Raw genomic sequence first — 20,674 nt, forward strand, 5'->3', positions numbered from 1 at the left:
CAACCAGTTACCCCAAGGTGTTTCTTGTGAGCAAAGGCAAAGATAATGATCCTTTTTTTGAGAGGAGGAGCAGTTCTCCAAGTCTTTCCAAATCTGTGGTCATGTCAACATGCCTGGATCACTGGACAGAAGAGACCTCAAAGTTGATTGTGATGATGATCTAGAAAACTAAATAAGAAGCTTGGAGAATTGGGAACAAATCTATTCTCATGAAGTTAATGGTGGATCTTATCTGGTGAAAGTGAATAAATAGACTCTTTTCACAAAGACTGAAACACTGCATACATAACTCAGAAGGTATACTGGAGTTTAAGAAATAGCTATAGAATTAAGTTGTTTCAAAATAAATTTCAAAATTCACCTTTTTGAAATTCAGATCCTTCATCATAAAATAATTGAGTTTCCAAGCTGTTAAGAATCCAAGTGATATGCTCTAACTCATTTTGGTGTCTCATCAATCCAACAGTGAATCAATCAATGAGCATGTTCCCCTGTGGATGCCATAGTGAAAGTATTAAAAATGAATCCTGCCCTGAAATGTGGCCCCAGGACTAAAACTTAGGAAGCCAGGAGGGAAGACATAACACAGCACGTGTACATGTTGAGGACTATGAATGGTATGTAGATTCAGTGAAGGAAGAAGCTGTTGGACCTGGAGGCTGCATAGAAGAGGTGGAATTTGACATGGGCTTTGGAAATTGCACAACATTTGGAAAGGCAGAAAGAAATTGGTGAGGATTTGAGGTGTTGGGTCCTGCCAGAATGAGTCACCAAGGTAGGAACAAGCAGAGTCAATGGCCAGGAGACATATCTGGTGGCCCCATATGGGAGGGAGCTCACTCTCCAGCCATCTGGCACATGGTCATAATAAACTTTAATCTAAATAGTCAGGTATTGGCAAGAGTATTGACTACTTTAAGATAGAATCTAAGGGAAGAAGAAAAACCCTGTATAAATAAACTACTAATGAAGTATGAGGGACAACCCTGTGGCCATGAATGGCTCCCTGATTTCAAGGAGCTGCATGTGCTTGAGTTTTTTCCTGCTCTTTCCTTTTATCCTACTCTGTGTGCGCCTCCCTCACCGATTTTACTCATCCATGCCAATCTGTTGATATCTGATAACTTATTGATCTTCAACCATTCCCAGTAGCAGCTGAAATTAAAGATGGATTGGCATCCTAGAAATTCACATATGAGCACAGTGGTGCAGGTCAGGAAATAGGGAGGCAAGGAAGCTACTTCCCCAGGGCCCACTGTGCATACGTATGTGATGACCATTCTCAGAGACGACACCCGAGGAAGACAGAATGAGGCTGCTCTTTCCACACCTCAATTTCTGCATCCTTTTCTGAATAGGAAAGAGCAGCTCTTCCCGCTTTCTTCATGGTGGCTGTCCTCTTCCCTGTGCTCCTTTCCTTGTGAAGACTTTGTATGCATTTGGTGCATGTGCATGCCTAACCTACAAGCATGGAGGCTGGCATCCTTGGTCTATCCATCACCGACTGCTAGGAGAGCTTGGTCTAATTGTGGACTGCCATCAACCTCTTGTTGTGCTGAAATTTTGTGTCTGTATATAGTTACATTTTCTGTATTTTAAAGTTATAGAATTAGGTGGATACACATTTTAAATTGCTGTATCTTCTTAGTGAAGAGGTTCATCAACATATAATTAATATCTTTACTTTTAAAAAGTCCTTTCCCTCTTAGAGTATTTTTCTGATGTTAGTAGAGCTTCTCCAATTCTATGTATTATTGTTGTATTAGCTTTTCCTAAATAAAAATAAATTAGTGTTTGTCTGACATCTCTCTTCCTATCCTTTGGTTTCAGGTTTTCTGAGTTCTTACTTTTTGTCTCTTTAGAGAGTTTGGGTCAATACTGTGATCACTGATATGTGTGAATTCATTTCCTCCACATTGTTTTTTCTTTTCATTTGTGCTACTTTTTCTGTATCTTTCCTTTTCTCTCCTGTTTTTCCTCCTGGGAATGATTGAGGTCTGTTTTTGTTGTTTGTATTTCTTTATTCAATTTCTTCTCTACCGGTTTGGATGTTTTTCTTTCTAGATCTTTTGGAAGCCCAAAAAATTTTAACATGCATATTTACCTTGAAAAACTTTAAAGGGCAACCAATATATTTGCAAATGAATCCAATTATAATGCCTTAACTCTGATTGTCCATTCTTGACCAAGTTTCTAACTTCAAGGATCAGTTTCAAAATCTACTTATTGCTCTTTTTAGATTTACGTATTTGCCTGCCATTTTATTTCCTCAATTAGTTTTACTTGCCAAACCTTTCCTGAAGCACATCCTTTTGAACACTGCCATTCAACGTTTAGTCTGCATGTTAGCCCTGGTCTGCAAACTGTCAGTTACTAGTCATAGCTTGAGAAGGAGCTTGATCCAGAATGCAAATGACTGCATCATTAAGAACCCTGGTTATGGCAGCTAACACGTTTTTTTCCTGGCAAGACTCTCGATGAAAGATGCAGGCTGTTGATTGACACCCTGATGCAGGCTCCTTACCTGGTCCTGGACCCACCTGTGCTTTGGGTAGCACTGTTCAGGGAGTTCTGTCAGAAAGTGTCTGTCCTCTCTAGAGCTATTTACACTTTCAGTGTCATCCATATTAAAATACCATTGGCATTTTTCAAAGAGCTGGAACAAAAAAATCCTAAAATTTGTATGGAACCAGAAAAGACCCTGAATTGCCAAGGGAAGGATGAAAAGGAAAAACAAAGCTGGGGGCATCACGTTGCCTGACTTCAAACTATATTACAAAACTGTGATCACCAAGACAGCATGGTATTGGCACAAAAACAGACACATAGACCAATGGAACAGAACAGAGAATCCAGAAATGGACCCTCAACTCTATGGTCAACTAATCTTTGACAAATCAGGAAAAAATATCCAATGGAAAGAATATCCAATGGAAAAAAGACAGTCTCTTCAATAAGTCGTGCTGGGAAAATTAGCTACATATAGAAGAATGAAACTGGACCATTCCCTTACACCATACACAAAGATAAACTCAGAATGGACAAAAGACCTCAATCTAAGACAGGAATCCATCAAAATCCTAGAGGAGAACATAGGCAGTTACCTCTTCAACTGATCGGCCACAGTAATTTCTTTCAGGACACGTCTCCAAAGGCAAGTGAAACAAAAGCAAAAATGAACTATTGGGACTTCATCAGGATAAAAAGCTTCTGCACAGCAAAGGAAACAGTCAACAAAACTTAGAGGCAGCCCACGGAATGGGAGAAGATATTTGCAAATGACACTACAGATAAAGGGCTGATATCCAAGATCTATAAAGAACTTCTCAAACTCAACACTCAAAAAACTAATAACCCAGTCAAAAAATGGGCAGAAGACATGAACAGACACTTGTCCAAAAAAGACACACAAATGGCTAACAGACACATGAAAAAATGTTCAACATCACTAGGCATCAGGGAAATACAAATCAAAACCACAATGAGATACCACCTTACACCAGTTAGAATGGCAAAAATTAACAAAACAGGAAACAACAAATGTTGGTGAGGATGTGGAGAAAGGGGAACCCTCTTACACTGTTGGTGGGAATGCAAGTTGGTACAGCCACTTTGGAAAACAGTATGGAGGTTCCTCAAGATGTTAAGAATAGAGCTACCCTACAACCCAGCAATTGCACTACTGGGTATTTACCCCAAAGATACAGATGTAGTGAAAAGAAGGGGCACATGCACCCCAATGTTCATAGCAGCAATGTCCACAATATCCAAACTGTGGAAGGAGCTGAGATGTCCATCAACAGATGAATGGATAAAGAAGATGTGGTCCATATATAAAATGGAATATTACTCAGCCATCAGAACGGACGAATACACACCATTTGCATCGACATGGATAGAACTGGAGGGAATCATGTTAAGTGAAGTAAGTCAAACAGAGAAAGACAATTATCATACAGTTTCACTCATATGTGGAACATAAGCGATAGCACGGAGGACCATAGGGGGAGGGAGGGAAATCCAAAGGGGGAGATACCAGAGAGGGAGATAAACCATGAGAGACTATGGACCCCGGGGAAAAATCTGGAGGTTTCAGAGGGGAGGAGGGTGGGGGCAGGGGGTAATAGGGTGATGGGTATTGAGGAGGGTGCATGCTGTGATGAGCACTGCATGTTATACTTAACTAATGAATCGTTGAACACTGTATCAAGGACAAATTATGTACTATATAGTGGTTAACTGAACATAATAAAAAAAAAGAAAGTGTCTGTTAAGTATTAAATTCCTTCAGTTTTTTGTTTGTTTGTTGTCTGTTACTAAGAGTTTTTGTTTTGTCCTCATTCTGGAAAAATAGTTTTGTTGTAGAAAGAGTTGTCAACTGGGAGATTTTCTCTATTTGCTGCTTATGCTGTTGAGAGACTAGCTCTCAGCCTAGAATCATCCTCTGTGGATGATCTATCTGCCTTTTCTCTCTGAGAGGCGCACCTGCAGCCTCCCCAGCTCTGCATGTCATGCGGATGTATTCCAGCATAGACTCCTTCTTACTTGTCCTGCTCAGAGTTTATTGGGCTTCCTGCATCTGAAGAGTGGCCTTCAACCATGATAGGGAGTTCCCTCCCATTGTCTCTTCAAATAATATGTTTTCCATATTCTTTGTTGTCTCTGATACTTTGATGGCATGGATGTTAGACTTGCTTCACTCACCTGCACCACGTTTTGATGCAGCCTTCCGTGTAGCAACAGGGCCCTTACTGTAGATCCTGCTTCCACGTCAATAATTCTCCATCAGCATCATTCAGCATAACGCTTGTTGTTAAGTTCGTAGATAGATGGGGGTGGGATTGATTCTGAGAGGAAATATGAGGTCTCTGGTCAGAGAAGAGAGTGTTTATCACTCACAGAGCATCTTGGCCCCAGCTCTGCAGAGCCCAGTAGGATGAGACAGGTGTTCACCAGCATATTGGTCATATTGAACTACGTGCTGTTTCTTTAATGTGCCCCACCTCACTCCCCTCACTGCTGTTTCTCAGTAGGAAACCCATCTGCCGCTCCTCGTTTGGGTGGTGTCTTCTAGTTCATTTGAACGCCCGTCAGGGACCACATGCTGAGGAAGCCTGGTGCGGACTTCTTTGTGGCTTTAGCACCTGCACTTACGTCTCCCAAGGCACTCATCACATAGTTTTCCAATAAACGGACTGCTGTCTGTCTGCCACACTGCAGTGTAGACTTGCTGAGGGCTGGAGGTATCTTCTCCATCTTTGCACTCTTCCTGCCCGCCCCAGAGGCTGGCCCGTAGTGGCTCTGAGTGTCTCCACTGCCCTCTTCCAATGGTCCTTGCTCTCCCATTGTCTGTTCTTTATTATTCTTTTGTAAGACTGTGGAAGGGCCATAAAGTGTTAGATGTAGAAGAATATCTATTTTGCATTATATCAATTTGTTATGTTTAGAGTTCATTTTGTTTTGGCTTTAAGGACTCATACCAACTAGAATACTCTAGCCCCATGTCCCCATCATATCATGGAACAGGACATGGTTTAAATGCCTAAAATCTCATCTGTTGGGAGGAAGGAAAGGTAAGGTTATCTTCCAGCAAGAAAGAAAGGGAAGGGAAGCAGCCATTAGGTAAGTGAAACCCAGGTTTGTCATTCTGCTCTCCCAGAAATGGCTCAGTAAGGAGAAGGAAAATTGGACAGGCATTTCTTTTTTTCTGTGTGTTTTCCATAGCTGCCATTGTTGAGTTCCATGAGTTCTGTCTAAGCTGATAGAGCAGCAACTTTAGCTCACTTACTCAAGTGCACTGTGATTTACATAGTTTCATAACCTGTTGGGGCCTGCTCATTGATAATTCTAAGCCTGTCTGTTCCTGCTGGTTTTTACTGCAGAGGCGGAAAAGCATTAAATGGCAATTTGTTCCTTTAATTTTCCTGTGCAAACAAAGTCAGGGAACAAAGAAAGATGCACGGTGACTGCAAAATATCATTATTATTTTATCAACAATAATAATATAGTACTGCATTAGAACAACCTCTTAGTAATAAATGCACCTAAAATCAAGATAGTGAAGCAATGCAAAAGACAAATTTCCATAATGCTACATGAGTTATTTTGCATAGGGACAACTGCAGCCTCCTGCTGCCTAACAGATTCATTGCAAATTTTGCAATTCCACATCAATCTCACTGGCTTTCGGAATGTGCACTTGCTATGACCAAATTGAGTATTGCAAGCGCAGGCTAATTACAGGTATAAGTACAATTCCTAGTACAACAGTACTAAGACGTCAGGGGCTATCACTGGAAATCTCTTTAAAAGGAAGAGAAGATCTCTCCTGTGATTGAGCAGTACAGTAAAGGGTGCCTCTCTCTCTTTGATAAAATGCACGGACTTAATTCCCTCTAAGGTTAAGGTGACGAAAGGTGACGTCTACTTTCAGAAAGAAGGAACAGACTGGAGGGTGGACAAGGAAATTTCATGCTTGAAATTTAAAAGGGGGGGGGAGTCCATAAAACAATAAGGATGAAAAATTACACCTTTATTGCCTATAAGCACTAACTGAAATTTAGCTGCTCCTTCTATTGTGGATGTAGGCAACGGGCAATGTCCCATTAGCAACATCTCTGGCTTCTTTACCCCTTGCTGATTTCTCATATCATATTGCAGTTGCAAATATCTTCAGATGTTGTTCACTCTCAGTGTGACTTTTAAATTATTACCTACAACATTTTAATAAAAAATCACATACGGTACTATGTGAAATTTATTCTCTTTAAGTTTTGGTAACAAATTTCAATAAAATTCATTGCCTTTGTAACCCTATGGTTTTCTTTCTTATTCTTCATCTTTTTGCACTTAAAAAACTTCATTCTTAGGAGGGCTTACAGACTTCACCAGATGGCCAGCAGGTCCATATCTCAAAAAACGATAAGAACCCTGCCTTTGAGGTCAAAGAAAAAGGACAAAGCATAGACTCTGTTGATAAAGTTTCCCAACGTCACAATTTTGCTCTTGGCAAAAAAAGCAGATGATGCTCCCTTATGAATACACTAATGCACAATTTAAAAATCAATTTCAGGGTAATGATGGTGAGCACAACTTCCACACAGAACCCCTTCTGTGTGGCCGGCCATCGCCAGCTCCCACATCCTGCAAGCAGTCCCTTTGACACCGCTGGTCTGTCAGGCAGGGATCGGCAACCACCTCCTGGGGGTGTTCGTAGCTCTCTCACCATATTACATCCCTGAGATGTTTGTGTGTAATGTACGCTGTGTTAGAATGCACTTTTTGGAGCTAGGGTAATGAATCCTTGATATACCCAGGTTCTCCAAGAGCTTTAGAAACATGGGTTGATTAAATAATGCATAGCGCACGCACGCGCGCACACACACACACACACGCAGAGGGAATAGCGTATTTAAGTCAAACCCCAAATGCACACTTCAATGCACTCAAAGAGAGGCACGGTCAGTTCTTGTCATTCTACAGAGTCTCCATAAACACTGAATTAGGGAACACTGGACCGTTTTTCCAAAGGAAAATCAAGCTTAGATTCCTTGAGCCTCTGGTCACATCAATTTTCACCAATAAATCAATATATAACCTGGTGTTATCTGTGTTTCTGTTTAAAGAAACCTTAGTTAATATCTATCACGGCTTCATTAACATTGAACTCACGGCCAACAACACTGTAACTCAGCCTGAACGAAGCCCATCTAACACGAGTATTTTCCCCATAAGGCACATTACAGCCTTCTCGCATTTAGGAACACAAGAAAGCACTTTAGCACAACAATTAGGGGCCATTTTAAATGACAAAAGCAGCAACAAAAAGCACAAAAAATGCAGAAAACATGTCACTAAACAGATCATGAAAAAAACACTTGTTTGCAGCCTGAGAGCTGAAGTCGCCCTCAGTGGGGAATCACACCACCGGCCACTCCATGTTTGTGGCTCTGTGCGTGTCTGCGGCTCTGTGCATGTCTGCAAATGTCCACAAAGGTGCACACTGACTGGGGGTTACAGATCCATTTTAGCAAGTAGGTGATTTCGCAAATATGGAATCCGAAAATGACAAAGGTCAGCGCTGTATGTATCTCCTGGTTGGAGACGGCATGCGGGGGCCTGAGGGGGTTTTCCTTTTGCAATGTTTCCCTAAAAACCCATCCACACCTGTTAAAGGGAAAGGCAGGGGGCCCCGCATCATGAGGCTTCCATTCCCGCCCAAGCTCTACCAATTACAAACTGTTTACTGTGAATCTCAGTGTCTTTGCTTATAAAATACACTTGGACAGAGTGAGAACAACTTTTTTCATTTTCGTTTGTGTTAAATGAGACACGCGCTTCTGATGAGCATTAATTTGGGCTTAAGAGAGTGTGGTTTCTCCATAAAACCAGTTTGTTGATTCATGTGATCCCTCACACAGTGTGAATCTCCTTTCCACTTTCAAACACGTTATACTCAAACGGTTGCCTATTATGTGGCCCAGAAAAAGCATCACTAATCATCTGATGTTAGTTAAGACCAGCAATGTCATAATGACGAGGAGGAAACCAGTGACGTGCTGACATTCCCTGGCCTTTCCAGTCATGATGGGAACATCACATGTGGTCAGAAAACCCAAGTACTGGGGTGTGAAAATTAAATGAGCAATGCTTTGACAAAGTTTTGTGCTGCAGAATTGGAAGGTGCTCACAGTGCTGATGAGAACAAACAGTTGTGGGCGTTTCGTACCCTTGTAGATTCCTGACCCCCTTACAGGTAAGTGGCTTTGGTCCAGGCCATCAGGCTCTGTGTGGTCAGAAATGTGGGATTCTCGAGGTCGCTGCCAGGTGGTCCCTCCACATGTCCTTTGCTGGACTAAGGACTTCCCTCAGTCCTACCCAGTTCGTTCTGAGGTAGGTAACGAATTGGGCAAACAATTATTCACTGAATGTGAGGGATGTGCCAGACTTTCTACCAGGTGCTCTCACTTAGGGTGTCATGTGAATACTTGATATGTGTGCTTTTCAATTTGGGGTCATCTCTCATAAAAACTGTATGATTGATGAAATCTCTAGCACTCATTTCTTTTCCTGTAAGCAACTTCATGTCTCCTTGTGAGCCCCCTTTTCTACCCACTGTCAGGAAAGTGGGTGCCACCATTTTTTCCTGTTAATTTGTTTAGATATTTTCTATTTGAGAAAAGAAATCGGTGAAGTCATAGGATGTGCACACATCATTATAATGTGATATCCTTCCTGGAAAAATGGAAAAATGTTGCTTTAGATTTTGTCATCTTTCAGATTGCAAACGAAAATCTCTCTAATGGGGAAATAGGCATAAAGAGAGAGGCTCACAGGCTGAGCCCTCCCGCCCCTGACATCTTCCCTTCTTAGAAGTTTCCAGCACTGTCTACTCATGGTCCTGTCTTCTGCTTCATTGAGGCCATGGGGCACTTCCTTCTTCCCACTGATGTCCAATTCTGGTGCTCACTGGACCCATGACACTAAAACTCACTGCGCTGATATCTTAGGTCAGACAGGAAGCAGATTCATGCACCTGCAGTGCTCAGCACGTGTCTACATTCACCAAGACAAGTGTTGGTAGAACAGCAGGGTTGTTTTGAGGAAGAAGCTCCCATCTTTGTAGGCTAGCCCCCCTCTCAAAAAAGGGAGAAAGTAGTGGAGATTCCAGGATCACTGGGAGAAGGATGAGGAATAGGGAGGTGAGGCAGTCAGTTCTCACTCCCCTGGAGGAAAGCCAGAATGAGGACAATAAGCCAAAACTTATGGCTTTTATGTGTTAGCAATATTGACTATACACAGTCACTCACCTGAAAGGGAGAAAAGTATTCCTCTAAGTCAATGCTGATAAAAACATTCATTTGGAATGAATCTAATCCTAAATTTAATTTAACCTATATTTAGGAGAACACATATTATATTATCAATGCATTCCCTATACCTATTATTCCTTTTCATTATAAAATTTATCTGACACAAATCATGACAGATCTTTATGTTTTCTAGGTTTTTAAACATCTAATATAGCATGTAATTTCTTATAATGTAGAGAGAATCTATAATAACCAGATTAAAAAGGGTTGACTATCGTTGTAATTCAATGAATTAGGTAAAAAGCATTTTTATTAAATTAAAAAAATTTAGTCTTATTTTTTAAATCTGATTCACTGAGAAAATTATTCCATGTCTTCATTTTCTCTTAAAATGGAAAAAAAATGCATTTTAGTTTCAAAGGCAATGTAAACTTAAGAAAAAATTATGAAAAATAACTTCATCAAACTGTAATTTAATAAGGGAATTAGAAAAGAAGTGTCAAGGGCATTAGTGTTTATTGTGAGTAAAATAATGAGAATTGAATTTGGTGGAGGGGGGGTTAGGGCCCATAAAAGACTACTGGACTAGAAATTAGATATTTCAATTCTTGCCCTTGATTTAACATTGACCAGATCATGGTAGCAAGTCTTACAGACCACTGCTCATTCATAAATACTACTGAGCACCTGCTCTATGTAGAGTTAGGGTACATCCATGAGAAACAGTGATGGAACCCCACAACTTGCTATGCTTGCATTAGAGCTCCTTGTCCCAGATACCCATCTCTCTGGTTCTAGACTATAGAGTACAGCTTACACGCACTCCCTTGGTAATGTCCAATGTCACACTTCTAAGCACTATCCACACAAACTACTTCCCATTTCTTATCTCCGGGTGCCGTCCCCTGAAATCTGGATTTATATATCCTACTGCTTGGGTGGTTGATAGGCATCTCAAACCAAACCAGACCCCTGATCTTTTATCCCTAACCTGTTCCTCCCACAAACACCTGGGAGCCTGGCTCCAGGGTTTCTGACAGAACATCCTTCAGCTCTGTGTTAAACATACTGTGCCCTTGAGGTGCCTGGGTGGCTCAGTCGGTTAAGCCTCTGACTCTTGATTTTGGCTCATGATCTCAGGGTTGTGAGATAGAGCCCTGTGTGGGGCTCTATGCTCTGCGGGGAATCTGCTTGAGAATCTCACTCTCTCTCTGACCCTCACTCCACACGTGTGCACTCTTTCTCTCTAAAATAAATAAATTTAAAAAATCAATCAATTGTAAAAATATACTATGCCCTCAGAATCCACTGATTTCTCCCCACCTCCACCACTGTGACCCCAAGGCTTTGCCTGGATTTCTGCAACAGCCTCCTGATAGGTTATAATGCAATTACTTTAAACCCCTACACCTAAATCTTAACACGGCAGCCAAAGTGACTTTTTAAAAATATCAGATCTTGTCACTCACTGCTCATTAAGTCCAATAACTTAGCATCTCACCCAAAGAAAACCCAGTAACTTTCCAGTGGCCTTAGTGGCCCTCCATACCCCAGCCCATCACCTCCCTACCTGATCACTCTTCACTCACTCCATGCCAGGTCCATGGGCCCCCCACCCCTCTTGGAGAGGCCATGTGGTGTTGCCTCAGGGCCTTTGCACCTGCTGCCACTGCCAAGGGTTCACTTCCTCTCGCGTTTTGGTTCTATGCTCAACTAGCATTTTCTCAGTGGGGTGTCCTACCCAACTCCCTCCACGTCCTGTGCCCTTTCCTTGCACTGTTTGCTTCATAGCATTTACCATGATCTGACATACACAACACGGCACGTATTTTTATGCTCTGTCTCTCCCTACTAACATGTGAACCATATGAGGACAGAGATTTTGGTCTGTATTTTTTACTGCTGCATCTCCAATGCCTGGCACATCATAAATTTGTGATAATTATTTATTAAATTAGGGGATAATAAATGCATTGAAAAAACAACTGGTATAGTTGTATATTATCTTCACATATGTGTGTGTGTGTGTGACAAAGAGAGACAGAAACAGAGAGAAAAAGAGAGACACAGGAAGGCTTAGATTTGCACATAATTCCAGTCACTACACAGTCAACATGAATTTTGAAAACTTGATTTGTACTAGAAAATTTTAGATACTTTGATGATAGAAATGGTTAACAATCAAAGAGAAGAGATAATTTAACACATCTGTAGCATGGCATAATCTTGTTCCTGGGCGACTGGGATGGGTGTGGCTGAGTGCTCCTCCCATGGCTCCATGGAAGTGAGAATCTACCTTTCCCTTGAAGTAAGTATAATAATGTTCATGGGTGTGTGCAAAGGCCTGTTGGGCAGGGGACCAGCAGGGGCCAAATCGCCATGTATTAACCACGTCTCACACATTGTCTGGACATTGAGTCAACCCACCTGTCCTGAAAGGAGAGTATTTGAGGCAATAGAGGAGACACCTGGTTATGTTATTTGGGCCACACTGTGGAAGGTATTTGAGAACTACTGGCCAATTTAATATCATCTTAGCTTTTTAGTCATGAAATCCTCTTGTCAAACAAGACATGTCACGAGGCCTAAATGTATAAAACAGTACAGATTGGCAGTTTGAGTACAAGTGGGAGCCCAGGGCTCTCTCCTGCAGCTTCCCCTCACCCACTGCCGGGGTTTTGAAGGGCCTCATGGAAACCAGGGGCCCTTCGGATTGCCCTTGAAAATCACTGTTATAGATAGCTGAGGTTTTCACTTCACTCCTAATTTGCATATGTCTGATGTCATCTGGAAATGGCATTACTATAACAGAGTAACATCAGACTATGCCTGTAGGACCCCCCCCCTGTGCTGGGAACCAAGAGATAACCTGTCTGAATGACCTTGGGCCTGACTTGGCCATCTTAAGTGTTCATTCAGCCATTCAGTCAACAAATATGCCCAGACCTGCTGTGTGCCAGGCATTTTGGCAGGTTTCTGGGGTATAAAATACCACCCCCCATGAAAGCTAATCGGGTTAACTCCTCAAGGAAACAAATGGGCTGCTGCAGCAGAGCATGATGGCTGGGGATTGTCCCAGTTTATACGGCTGGTCAGAGAAGGCCTTCTTGAGGAAGCACCCTTGATTCTTGGTCTCAAGGTGAGAAAGGAGCCAGCCTGGGGGAGGTTGAAGAGAACTTTGCCTTCTAGATGGAGGGGACCTTGGACATGGAGTCCTCATGGCAGGGAGTGTCTGGTGCACACAAGGAACTGAAAGACAGGCGCTGGGCTTGGAGATCAGTTAGTCTTTGACTTTACACTGTGGGGGGGGGGGACCCTCACTATTATGTTGGCAAAGATTGCAAAACTCATTATCCTGGTATGTCTCAGATGTCTTTTCTTTTTGAAGATTTTTTATTTTTTTATTTGAAAGAGAGCATGAGCACATGAGCACATGAGCTAGGGGAGGGGCAGAGGGACAAGCAGACTCCCCCACCTCCCTGCCCCAAGCAGGGAGCCTGTCACAGGGATTGATTCCAGGACTGAGCCTCCCAGGCGTCCCCAGATGTCTTTTCAGTGTGGCACATCTACATCTGCACATGCATGCAGGCACACCCGGACTGGGTCACAGGGTACCAGGCTGGAGCCATTTTCTAAGTACAGTCAATCCCCATTATCCATGGATTCCGTATCTGCAAATTCTCCTACTTGCTAAAATCTATCTGTAACCCCCAAATCTATCTCAGGGCACTTTTGCAGTCATTCACAAACATGCTCAAAGTGGTGAAAAATTTAAGTTGCCATCGTGCGTGTTTGCAGGTGAGGTCAAGCAAGACCACGCTTTGCCTCCTCGTTTCAGCTCACGCTGTATACCAGAGTCCTTTTCACACTCCATGTAGTGCCATGTGTTTCAAATTTTTGTGCCTTTTGTTGGTGATTTTGCTGCTGAAAACAGACTCCAAATGTCACGCTGAGGTGCTGTCAAATGTTCTTGTGCTTAGGTGTGAGAAGGCTGTGATGTGCCTTATGGAGAAAACATGCGTCAGGTGAGCTTGGTTGAGGCTGAGTTATGGGGCTGTTGGCCATGAACTCATAGTAGGGAATCAATAATATGTGTATTCAATATGGTGTCTTTAAACAGAAACGCACATAAAAGATGGTTCTTGATTGGTTAATGAAAATTTTGTGACCAAAAGCTCATAGGAACCTAACCCTGTAGTTGTCGCAGGAGCAGTGGTCCTGTGCTCACTTAGCTCAGGGTCTAGAGACTTTATGGACCATCCTACTGTGGGTTATAAGAATCAACTGTAGAAGACTTTGCTTCGTTGTATGTACCTGAGAAGAGGAGTGTGAGTAGCAGGTAGTGAGGAAAAAAGCCAGGGAGGCAGGAAAGGGCACACAGTTAAGGGCATTGATGTTGACATTTCTGTACCATTTTTCCATATTTTCCAATCATTTGAAATAAGCCCTAGATGCATAGATAAGGCCAAGTTAGAGTCAATGTCTTTTCAGTGAGTTGATGCACCATGATAGTTCTCTGTACATGTGTCCTATCCTGCTGCTACATTTTAAGCTGGAATATGATCATCCGCAGCAACTAAACTCATTGAAGAACAGAAAGTGAAATAGAAACTGCCCCTAGACTTAGGAATGACTGACTCTCCATGGGACTGATGTGAAGGATTTGAGAAATACCGCTTTGAATATAATGTTCCTTAAGCTTACAGTTTTCTGTGCAGTTGCTTAGAAATATAATTTCTTAGTTGGGACTAGGACCTACTATATACCTGAAGCCATATTATTACCTTGCCCATTCAACTATATTTACATAAATCAAACCTCCTAATAATGGTCTATGAGACCTGTGATTTAATCACTGCTTTACAACTCTTTAACTTAATCATAAATTATTTCAAACAAATGAAAGAGTTCAGATGATAATAGGCATCCTACCAGATATTTATCCAATGTTAATCACATTTTGTCATATTTGCTTCAGATTCTTCTCAGGAGATAATATCATACAGTTAAGCCTGAGCCCATTCTCTCCACTCGCCCTGCTCCCCCTCCCCAGGTGCAGGAGCTGCATGCTGGTGTGCATCCCCCCAACCTGGTTTGATACCTGTAGTACTTCTACACGAGATCATGAAGAACTTGCAGCATGGTTCTGGCATTGAAGTCCTTACATACATGGTACCATTCTCTACATTTCTTTCTGTACATTTTTTTAAATAAACAATGTTTTTAATCCCCTCTGCTAATCTCTGCCTTTTAATTAGCATATAGAGACCATTTACATTTTAGGTAATTATTGATAAGTTAGCGATCGATTTGCCATTTTATTTGTTTGTTTCCCCTATTTCTCATTTTTCTATTTCTCTTTTCCTACCTTCCTGTGAGTTCAGTGACACGTTTTAAGATTTCATCTCGATTATTCACAGTATACTTCAGTATATTACTTCCCATAGTTTCCATGGAGGTGGTTCTGGGTATTACAACATACGCACAAAACTTGTCACAGTCAGAGTGCCCACGTCTTCCCACTGGGAGTGGAGTGTAGGGGGTCTCACTTCCCTTCAAGCTCCTCACTCTCCCCATCTTTTAAATCGACTTGTTGTAAGTATTTCCTCTATGTGCCCTGAGCTCCACATCATATGCTAACATAGTTTTTGCTTTCACCATCAAAAAGGATTTTTAAAAAACCACTGAGGAGTAAGCTGGTCCATTCCCTCCCCTTGTGTCTGCCCACACCTATGTACTTTGTTCCTTTTTTGAATTATAAGCCCATCTCCTGTTATCAATTCCTTTCTGCTTAGAAAACTTCCTCCAGCCATTATTTAAGGATGGATTTGGCTTTCCTCTGTCTGACTGTACCTTTACTCCCCCTGCTTTCTTGGAGTATGTTTTCTCTGGGCAGAGAATTTGCAGTGGGTGGTTGTCTTTCAGCGCTTGGAAATTTGCCAGTTCCTTGTGGCTTCCGTGGCTTGAGAGGAGAGATCTGCTCACATGGGAAGTGGTGTCCACCTGTGAGTAATGTGTCATTTCTCTCTGCTCAGTTCCAAGGTGTTCTTTTGTCTTGGGCTCCAAGGATGTAAATTTAGCTCTTTTGTTGTTTTCCCACAGGGCCTCAGCTCTGTTCCTTTTGTTTCTATTTCTGTCTGTTGTCCAGATGGGGTAAATTCTACTGATGTTTCCTCGAGTTTTCTGATTCTAGCCTCTGTCATCTCTGCTCTATTATTGAGCCCATCCAGGGAGGGTGCTGGATTTCTTTGGGGGGGTGTTGGTAATTCTATTTTTCAGTTACATATGCTCCATTTTTTTTCATTCTAATGTCTGTCTCTTTGCTGAGACTTTGGATCAGCATTTTGGGTATTATATTGAGATTGAATCCTATTTCATGTTTTGTGAGCAAGCAGTTCCCCTGTTGAGGTGCATGCGGCACAAAGGTCGAGTGGGTGGGTGGGTATGTTCACTTTCCCACTGGGTCCCCTGACATGAGCGGGGGGTGACGGAGGGACACTAGGAGGGCTGACAGGGGGCCACAGGCGGGAGTGATGGGGGAAAGCAGGGTGTCGACGACCCTGCCCCCACCACTTCCTACCTCTCCCTGAAGCAGGTGCAGGTGCAGGGTCAGGCTGATATATCTGGCTGAGCCGCTCCGACAGGGTCTCAGAGTCTGATGCCCACTTTCCTGGGTGGGGCGCCGGGTGGGATAGCAGCTTCCCGCATTGCCCTGCTGAAACGGTGGCAGGGGCTGGCTCTGTTCTTCCTTTGACTGGAACAGCACAGGCATTGCTAAACAAGCTTTATCGTTAGGACACCCTCTTCCAGTGCATTTGGCCAACTGGCCGGGCTTCCCTTGGTGCTGTACTTGTCTGTGCCGTTCGGCGATTCCAGGCTGGAGGAGCCACAGTGCCCTGTGTGGGGTCTATAGGGAAGGGGAAGAAAACGCAGGGATCGCACGGCCCTGTCCTTCGTTGCTTGGCTCTGGAGGTCCCAGGACAGTCCACTTTCTTCGCCCTGCCTTTCAGTCTCCTGTGCTTCTTTGCTGTGTGTTAGCTGTAAGGGGGGAGCCTGGGAGCTATGGGGCTGCTCCATCCTGACGGAACCGGCATTGACGTTTCCCGAGATTGGTGCACACTATCATATATGCACACTTAGTTCTTTCAGTTTAATAATCAGTGGCAGTCTGTTCTATGGACACAGGGTTTGTTGGTTGGTTGGTTGGTTGGTCTTTTCCCTATTCAGGGACGTTTGCTTCCCCTCCCCCCAATTATTTCCTTTCATGAACCATGATAGAACGCACATGCTAGTAATGGGTGTCCTAAATGCACGCCAAGACCTTCTTGGGAGTGACCCAGGGAGTAGAGTTACTGATCTGTAATTTCCCCTTTTTCTCTGTCCATCTCTTTACTTGGTGGTTTTGTGACTGCCTCTACTCAGTCCCTGCGGCCCCGAATCAGAGGAAGTTTTATAGCAATGCCCTAATTCCTGTTCTAGGGGGTGTCAGGGGGCTTATGTACCCAGCCACTGAGCCGGGGGAAGCTTAGCCCCGATTCTGACTTGCAGGCAATGTCAAATCTCTCCGGCTCCCTGCACACATAAGGAAGCCATGACAACTTTTTAAAGCTCACTCGGGGGGTACCTGGGGGGCTCAGTCGTTAAGCGTCTGCCTTCGGCTCGGGTCATGATCTCAGGGTTCTGGGATCGAGCCCTGCATCAGGCTCCTGGCTCCACGGGGAAACTGCTTCTCCCTCTCCCACTCCCCCTGCTTGTGTTCCCTCTCCCACTGTGTCTCTCTCTGTCAGAAAATAAATAAAAAATCTAAAAAAAAAAAAAAAAGCTCACTCAGTCACTGGAAGGGACCACTACCACCCGAGCCCTTGGTGTAAAGCTCTGAGCCTGCAAAGCCCCCACCTGCAACCACACTTTATACAAACTGAACTCCCAGCTGCCTTTGCTTAGAGACCAGCAAGATGGTACTTTTGGCCTTAATTAAAGCTTGAATCTCTCTTGTTTGTTTATTATGGTCCACAGAGATGTGTATTTTGCCTAAAACTAGCTATGTCTTTTATACTTTCTCCATTTATGTTTTATCTATTGTTGCTGTGTTAGAAGCAGAGGATGGGTTTGGGAGAGGAGACTGAAAGTATGAATTACAGAGGTCTCCTTCCCCCAAATCCCTTCCCTATCCCTCTTGTGCGAGATTGTCCCCTTTGCTCACGGAGTGCTTACAACTCTGCCTACTGGTCAGTTCCTGGCTGCGCCAAACTTTCATACCCTGTGGTCCTCATACATACGGTTCCCTGGCCTCAACCTAAACATTAAGTCAGAGATCTTCTTTGAATACCAGTCTAAATTAAGGACCTACATATTACATTCAATGTCAGGTCCTTGCTTCTTTCACATCCCCTGTGATGACTTGTATTATTTTATCTGTTCACTTGTTGCTGTTTAAAGGTCTCATCCACTATGATAGGAGCTTCATGGCAGGGGACGAGCCTCTCTAGAGTAATTATTTCCTTAGAGTCTCACATGGGCCTGGCACATAATATGCACTCCATATAGATTTGCTGCACAAATGTTGAGTGGTTACACTGGGCCATTACAAATCCATCACAATAATTTGTCTTTAATCATCATTACTTGTAATTTTGATTGAAGTGTGCTTCACATACAATGTTATTTTTAAATTTGTTCATGTGCAAAGTAAAGGCAGAAATGCTAAGAATTAATGCCCCAAACCTGAATACTTTAGATTGTGAAGACACGAAACTTTATATAATGTTTCTATTCCTTTCCTGTTTTATGTCTGTTTTCCAGGTTCTCGATGCCACCAATGTTCTCTTTCTCTCCCTTTTCCTTCTACTAAAAAAAAAAAAAAAAAAAAAATCCATTCTAAAGCTCTCTCAGTTGTTTACATTTGATAGTGACAAGGACAGTAAGAGCACTTCTCCCAGGTGAGCTGGGGGGCTGGCGCTGCATCTTGGACCACGCTGGGACAGGATGCGCAGGCGGGAATACACATGTTCCTAGAAGGGATGACTCCGTTTCACGCACCTGGTGAACACGTTTGCCATATCTCGTGGCCCCACCCATGCCACCTCATGCAGACAGGGATAAGGGGTGGGACTAAGGGATATCGAGGTCACCAAAATGATAATTATTTCACTGTTTTTTTTAGGACTGGCCTGGCAATAAAAAAAATTGCTTGCTCTTGTAAGACTTAATGATGACATTAGATTATTAACAACGCCACCACAGAACAGCAAAAAACATATGATGACATCATCCAACTAGTGTGCTCTCATTTAACCCCTTATAATTTCTTTTTTTTAAGATTTTAAAAAATTTATTAATTTGTCAGAGAGGGAGGGAGAGAGAGACAGAGAGTAAGCACAGAAGTGGGGGCAGCAGGTAGAGGGAGAAGCAGGCTCCCGGCGTAGCAAGGAGCCTGATGCGGGACTCGATCCCAGGACTCTGGGATCATGACCTGAGCCAGAGGCAGACGCTTAACCGACTGAGCCACTCAGGTGTCCCTAACACCTTATAATTTCTAGGAGCTTTATTTCCATCCAAAGTAAGCACGGGATAATTTAACAATGATTACTGACATCCTATTCATTTACTTGCCTTTGAAATACATGCATATTGTCCCTAAAGATGAAGTTCCCTTAAATACACTGTATTTGGTAAAGTTGCAACTTTATTTTGTATATTGTCAGGGACAGTGCTGCTGGAGACCATGGCCCACCACTGCCCCTCAAAGGCTCCGAGTCCATCATGCCACACAAAAAGAGCCCCGGTAGCTGAGAGGACAGGCACCACCAAGCCCTGTTCCATCCATTATGCTCTCTGTCCCGACCAGGGTCTGCAGCCCTGACATCACTCACAGAGACAGTCATCATGTTGCTGGCTTTCCCGTGTCCTCCACGGTGAGGAGCACCATTACACAGGGAATTCACCAGGTGGTTAGTCTCAGAAAACCCAAGGAACAAATGCACAGCCAACTGTCTCCTGAGTGCTTGCTTTTGAACTTTTAGAACATGAGAAAATGGTATTGAAGCTGAATCTGCAAATACAAATGGAGAGTGAAATTGGTTCTCCAGAATCCAAATAGCACACTCTTCCTTCCTGCTAAGAACTAGTGGCTATTGAACCATTCCTGCCTATTAACTGTCCCAGCTCTGTAGTCAAGCATTCAATGATCCAACCTGCCTTTTCTCCACGTAATCATTTTCCTAGAATGAGACTGACCTGCCTGGCTTACCAAGACAGGCTGAGAGATGTCTCCACCTGCCCCCCACCTTTATTTAAGTGATGCCCATGACTTGTAATAACCAGAATCACTCTCATTACTTTCAAAATCCTCCTCAATGCTCAAGGTAAAGCCCGAGCTGCTTGCTGCTCCTCCAAGCGACCTTCCCTGACTCCCACAGCAGGTGCTCATCTCCTGGTCCCTCGCATGGACAGCTCGGCAGGTCTGCACCGCAATATGACCACAAACATACATGCTGATATGTACCAAAAAGGGGCACAATTAAGCAGGAAGATTTAAGATTCCTGTTCTAGGAGCTCTTGCTCATTATCACCAATATGTGGTTTTTTCCTTCCTGGGCACATAGAAATTACAATCCCCAACCCTCTATGATCAGTTAGAGCCCCCGGATTAATTTGGGCCAGTGAACTCTGAAGGGAGGTGAAAATGCCCCTCCGTGAGGAGGCAACAGCCCCATGCATACGTAGCCCTCCAGCTTCCTGACCCCCCAGCAGTGGCCACCTGGAAGCCACATGTTGAGAGGACAATGTGGCTGAGTCTCTGAGTCATCGTGTGGCCCACAGAAGACTTTGAAGGAACTAAAAACCTCTGTTAAGCTAAACTA

This window comes from Neomonachus schauinslandi, chromosome 12, assembly GCF_002201575.2.
Source record: "Neomonachus schauinslandi chromosome 12, ASM220157v2, whole genome shotgun sequence".
Classification (NCBI taxonomy): domain Eukaryota; kingdom Metazoa; phylum Chordata; class Mammalia; order Carnivora; family Phocidae; genus Neomonachus; species Neomonachus schauinslandi.